Source organism: Gadus morhua, chromosome 1 (genome assembly GCF_902167405.1).
Source record: "Gadus morhua chromosome 1, gadMor3.0, whole genome shotgun sequence".
Lineage (NCBI taxonomy): Eukaryota > Metazoa > Chordata > Actinopteri > Gadiformes > Gadidae > Gadus > Gadus morhua.
The window spans coordinates 27,369,694-27,376,428 of record NC_044048.1 but is presented as its reverse complement, the minus strand read 5'-3'; the positions used below and the strand labels follow the sequence as shown (position 1 = coordinate 27,376,428).

At 43.5% G+C, this 6,735-nt stretch overlaps 1 pseudogene; it reads right to left on the bottom strand.

Moving 5' to 3' along the window:
• The window catches only part of LOC115548831 (paired box protein Pax-7-like), a 51,389-nt pseudogene extending 45,282 nt beyond the window's left edge, over positions 1-6,107 (bottom strand).
• Between the last annotated feature and the right edge of the window lie 628 nt (positions 6,108-6,735).

The window sequence follows — 6,735 nt, the reverse complement described above, 5'->3', positions numbered from 1 at the left end:
GAGTTGGCACCTCTTATGGCGGGATGCGGTCTGCCTCTAGATGGCTGCTGCTGTCCCGCGCGCGCGGAGGACACATTTTAATTAAAAGACACTCGCGCTGCCAGCCACTAATATGATGAACTGCCATTGTGTGGCGGTGTCGTTGCAAATGTTTCTGATAAGCAAACGCACGCACGGATCAAAGGCTCTAAGCTTCTCAATTTCCTCTCTCTGCTCCAGCGTTTCGTCACCAACCCCCCACCGCCCCCCATCTCCCCCCCACCACCACCCCACTCATCTTCTTCTCTTAAATGTTCTGAAACACAAACGCTAAATCCTCTTTCCAACCCCGGGTGAGGGGGTCACCACGGCTGCGGGGTGTGCCTATAATTGCGCATTAATATTCGACTCGACTCCGCGAGGCTTAACTTGACGTTTCTTTATAAATTGACACGAAATAAAACAAATGAAATGTTGTAGCTATTCTCCGTTCGGAATCAACATTTCGACTTTCGTGTTTTAACTCGGCCTTAACTGTCGAATGTAATAATAATTATTATATTATTTGATTCTTAGATATTCATAGGTAACAGCAATAATAATACTAATAGTAGTAATAATAATAGCTAATAAATAATATTCATTATACTAATAATAACAATAATAATAATAATACCAGAATATTTAAAGGGTTTTAAACACATGATTGAAATTTAAATCATATATGTGGAGTAGCCTGCATATGTAGTAATAACAACAATAATAATGATAATAATAATGTGAACAATACAAAATAATAATAATAATAATAATAATAATAATAATAACAATTACAATAAAAATAATAATAATAATAACAATAATAATAACAATAATAGGCTAATAATAATAATAATAATGGGCTAGTAATGATTTTCAGTTCAGTTTTAGTAATGTTGTTAATAATATTATAGGCCGTCGTTATAAGGATAGGCCTATCATTGTTTTGGGGACGCAACGCGAGCCGGGAAGGGAAGGTTAATCCAAATTGATTGGCTGGTTGATGACTGTGTTATCTGGATCAAACATTTGCTCATCCCTCGTTCTAACTCCACACTGCTGGAGAGCCCAGAAGGATAGGCTCCTCTCGTACCACGAGGGACCTGTCCCGAGTAGACCTGACACACCTGAACATCACCTCACTTCATCCGCCACGCCAGGCCTGTTTGAATTAGTGCCTTCGTTTTATCAAATAGAGTCCATCCCACGTGTTCTCCTTATTTTGAAGTGCTGTATAATCATAATGAGAATAAGAGTAAATAGGCCTATGCGAATACTTTACTATAAAAGAAACCCATTTATTTTAGAAATTGCTTTCTCCAATTGACGGTTGTCTAGGCCTGTTTTTTCAGATCTTAATATTTACAGTTGGCTCTATAAATGAATCAACGTTGACTTCGGTTTCGTTTCTCTATTCAGATATATTTAATAAGTCTAATTTGCTTGTAACATCTTGTCTGCTTCCGCTTAATTGCGTCCCACCTGCTCCCCCCTCAACGTCACCCCGCACGGGTCGTTTGGATCAGACGATCCACCTCATTCTCTCAGGTCCTTGATGGACTTCCATTGTAAATAGAAAGACTCTATTCCTAATGTCGACGTGTTTACGGTCTCTTCTTGTCTATCCATACACGTTTATAAAAGCTTTGAGCGCTTCCTATATAATTTGAGATGACAAACAAACATGCACGTGGAACAGATGCGTATGCCGAGGCCTGTTGCGTAACCATTTCTCGAACATCATTTTATGCACACTTCTGAGCGCCATACATATAATCAAGAGTATTTCCCTCGGCTGATGGGCCCGTATCTTGTATTCCATTTCAAAAAGCACCAAAAGCAGCAGTGTAACTTGTATAGAGTCATCTCCACCAGGCCATGTTGGACCATTAACTGCCAGCGTGTCTAAGCCAAGCTGCTCCATACGACAACCCTCAGAACCATCAATGTTCCCGCATAACACACGCATCACCATACTGCTAAGATTAGGTCTACTCTGCCCACGATGCTTTAAAAAAACAAACAAATAGATTCATACGGCCTGCTTTCATAAAACAGAAATAATCAAATAAATTCAATATATATAGGCCTACGATCTAAACAACAAGGGTGCCGGTTCCCCCCTAACGTCATCCAGCTCTGCGCCCCGGGGTGCAGCAGCAGCCAAGTGAGCCGTTTTAGAGATGAAAGTGGGGAGAAATAAAGGGCTCATTTTAATCTGCCTTAAACCCCTTCAACACAACGTATGCGCTCGAACGTGTGAGAGTGAGCGCTGATAGGGGATAAATCGGTTTCCCACCATGGCTGGGAGCTATTACAAGCCCTCTCCGAGCAGACACCGGTTTCATTAGCAGCTGTAATAAGTCTTAACGTTATTAAGAGCCGGTCCGGGCGATCACATGAAACAAGCGCCCAGAGACCCTCTCTGAGGAATGTTAAGAAAAGGGGACGGCTGGTGCCCCGCGCACACCCGTGAGGAGGCCTACACGTCACTAGCTGAATTAAGTACAGTAGTGGTTTAAAAAAATCGGAAACATGCAGGCCTACGGATTCTCCCACCGCAATTTAAATGTAAAATAAATCCAATATATATGCTGGGAAGTCTGGTCAGAAACGTTAAAATAGCTTGAAGTAGACCTAATTTTATCCTAACCTTAACACACAAACGACAAATAAATCCCATTCCCTAAAATAGGCCTACACCGTTTTCGTTGGTTGAATTTGTTACACATGAAAAATATAGAAATGCTTCCATAGTACCTGGACAGCGGATTAACGAAAGGGATCTTAAAGGACTCAATAAGTCTGGTCAACATAAATAGCCTCGCTTTAGGGAACAAGCAAAAGTGTTTTATAAGGCCATTTATTCTAATCTTTCTCCTGGCCTTCCAGTTATCTTTAGACATTGCTTTTATACATAACCGCCCTTTGCCAACTTGACTTTGTCCAAAAAAAAATCCAGACTGGAATAGGCCTACAACACATTTTAAAACATCTAAAACGCAGAACGCTGCATCCATTCACTTCCGTTGATTAAAGCCAAAACACAGAAACCGTTCTCCTATCACCCTCTCCGTGTCCTGCATTGTTCTAACAAGTGACCCTGAGCTTGTCAGCAGCTGTCGGTAATTGACAGCAGACTGATGGTTTCCGTGGGTCCACCGTCCCTCAGGTTCCAAGGGATAGTTTAACCGGAGCCGCGAGACGTTGTTGAGCAAATTGCCGTAGTTGCTCGACATCAAAGCTCGCGATAAATAATGAAGCAGGCCGGGGTCTCCTGTGGGACCGAGGCTTATCATGGAAGAAGGGTCGACTAAATAAATAAAAAAAACACCACCGATGGAGCAAGAACCCGGACCAGGGAGTAGGCATAGCTTCATCATCACAGCTATACAAGACGAACCCCCCCCCCCCCCCCCCCCCCAAATAAAAAGGTCACCATTTCTCATTTGCAATATAGTAATTTCACAGCTGATTTACACACAGCAGCGCCCCCGTACACACAACAGTCCCCCCGCGGGCCGGGGGCCATGTGGGTTCCCTACCTTTGTCGCCTAGAATGCCGTCGATGCTATGTTTAGTTTTCTTCTCTCCGTCCTCCTCTTTTTTATCACACTCGTCTTCGTCTTCTTTCTTCCCAAATCGAGCCCGTAGCACTCGACTTATTGAACTCACTGAAAAATAATAATAAACCGAATTGTCCTAATTATGTCGTCAGTAACGTGGGGCCTCATCAAGAAAAGTTCTGACCTCATCGGGTGGGACATTTGACTCTTCCAATTTTTGAGTTTGGTCAAAAGATTTGTCTATAGGCCTGTTTTGTTTATTATTATTATTATTATTATTATTATTATTATTATTATTATTATTATCATCATCATCATCATCATCATCATCATCATCATCTCCACTATCGCTAAAGGGAAAATAAGGGGGTATTTAAAGAACGATAGCTTACCAGAGGAAGCCTCACCTGAAGGGACCGAGCTCCGGTCGCACACCCCGTCCTTCAGAAGCTTGTCCCGGATCTCCCAGCTGAACATGCCCGGGTTGTCCCGCTTGTACTCCTCGATCCGCTTCTCAACGTCCGGGGTCGCCACTTGCTGTTGGAGCCCAGAGGACAAAGTGATATTTAAAGATAAATAGGTTACACAGAATAGCCTACAATAAGATTTCCGTGAGAAAGAAAATTGGAAAATATGTCAATAATAGGCCTATTTCATATTTTTAGGCCTATTGAAATACATGAAAGGTCACATTCATGGGTACAATAATAACTATAATTGTATTAAATAAGCATTAGACAACCAATAATTGAAGGCTAATAATATTGATACACTTATTATAATAATATTAATAAAGCCAATATTTTATTAATGATCATAAATACATTATAGTTAAGCTACTGATTCTTACCCTGGGCTTGCTACCCCCTATGGCCCCCGGCCGGATGGATCCCGTCTCCTGGTAGCGACACAGAATCTTGGACACGCAGCCGTGCGACACGCGGAGCTGCCTGGAGATGACGCAGGGCCGGATTCCGTGGTGGGCCATCTCCACTATCTTGTGGCGGATGTGGTTGGGCAGCGGCCGGCCATTGATGAACACCCCGCCGAGCTGGTTCACTCGACCCTGACCCAGGGGTGTTGAGACTGCGCACGCGCGCACACACATGTACGCACACATACACACAATTAGACACACACACACACACACACACACACACACACACACACACACACACACACACACACACACACACACACACACACACACACACACACACACACACACACACACACACACACACACACACACACACACACACACACACAGGGCCCATAGTAAGTGAACACCCGTTGGCACCGTGTCGGCAACAGTCTCCATGCCACCTAATGCTGGTAGAGATGTTTGCGCCACGCTAGGAATGCGTCTCTATAACGTGTTGGTTGTCAACACCCCAGGAAACTTAATGGTTGAGATATTATCACTCATAACTTCATAAAGCATAATTAACACCAAGTGGACCAAGGGATTTTGAAGTTTTGGTTTTTAGGCCTATATGTGCACAGACTCTTCAATTATAGAATTATTCAAATCATTAAAACGATTGGCCTAATTGGATTTATTTTAGGCTTGTACTTTTTTTTCATATATTAAGTTAAATAAGGCCTTTGTAAATAGGCCTTTATAAAACCGACCTGCTTTATGTTATATTATTATAGTAGGCCTAATTTATATTCGAAAATGTAATTTGTTGTTTAGTTAAGGACATTTATAAAATACTTCTAAACCTAAAGGAACTGATCATAGAGCTCTGAATCCATCCGGACATAAGCGGCTTCTTGTAGCCTATTATTCAACCCCACGCCGATCCTAATCCTTCGTATTTGTTTTACTCTGCGTATTATATTTTCATGTCAACGCCACTTCAGGTAATCCTGAATATGGTGATTTGTGGGTTTATATATAAAGGCCACTTGAGCACGAAGTGTGCAGTCCAGTGCTTATAAACATAAAGCCACATTATATCCCAACGATTGATTTAGGCTAATATGTATTTACACAATTTATCATATGATGATAAATAATATGAGCGTTTCCTTTTAAAAATATATACCGAATTAAAAACATTTCGAAAATGTGTGAAGCCGGGCTCGAAACTCGAAGCCTTCGGACCGACTCCGGACGGCCCTCCTACCTTCCAGAGGGAAGCCCGTCCGCGGGTAGTTCTGTCCAGGCGCGGGACGCATCATCCGCTGCACCGTTCCTGGTAAACACGACATGCTATCGTTTAGACACCGGCCAGCACGCAGGGGCCAATGTCAGTTTCCCCAGCACCTTTCTTCTTCAAGGGTTTTGAAAAGACAAAACGAACAAAAACCCGAACTCGAAGTCCAACGAAGCGAAAAGTTATCTTTCAAACGTGCATCCCAACCAACATAAATAAAAAAATCTCGACCAAAAAAGCCACTCCGAAAATTAGGAAGAAGAGAACCAAATTATTGGACACGAACGCGTCTGGACCGAGGGTCAGAAAAAGCCGAAATGCAAACAAGCAGCCGTGCGTGTCGGATGTAAAGGCTGGGTGGGTGGGTGGGTTGAGCGCTGGGTAGGGGGTAGGGGGGGGGGGGGGGGGGGGGGGGGGGGCGCTCCGATACAATCTCGAGTGGGTGAAGAAGTGGTCACCTGATTCTTCACCACATTTTCTCGTGGACAAAAAAAAAAGTCCCGAGATAGTTGAGTGTGACAGGTCCGCTCGTAGCAGCACAGGAGTTGGAGAGGAGGGGAAGTTTGGGCACATCCAGGAGAGGGAGGAGGAGGAGGAGGAGGAGGCCGCCGTGTCGCGCGCACTGATAGGCTCCTGGGGGTTTTGTGTTATTCATGAGGGGAAGAACTCTCCTTGGCCAAGTGAACGCATCACCCGGCCCCCACCCCTCCAAAAGGAAGCCTTTTTGCGTGCGCATTTTACGTGCGGAGAAGCTTTTGGGGAGGAACGCGTTTTGCGCGCACTTTAAACAGTTTCCTCTCCCACAGCATCCGTATTGCAGACACATTTTAATTAGGTTATAGCCCAAGGTTTCGGCTTAATCTGTCCATTTAAGGGCCTACAGCTTTCTCTACAGAACAAGAGTGATTCTTATGTGAGAAGGACACATATTTTAACATTTCCCCAAAATAATTCTGGGAATATGACCATAGGCCTTCGTTGATGGT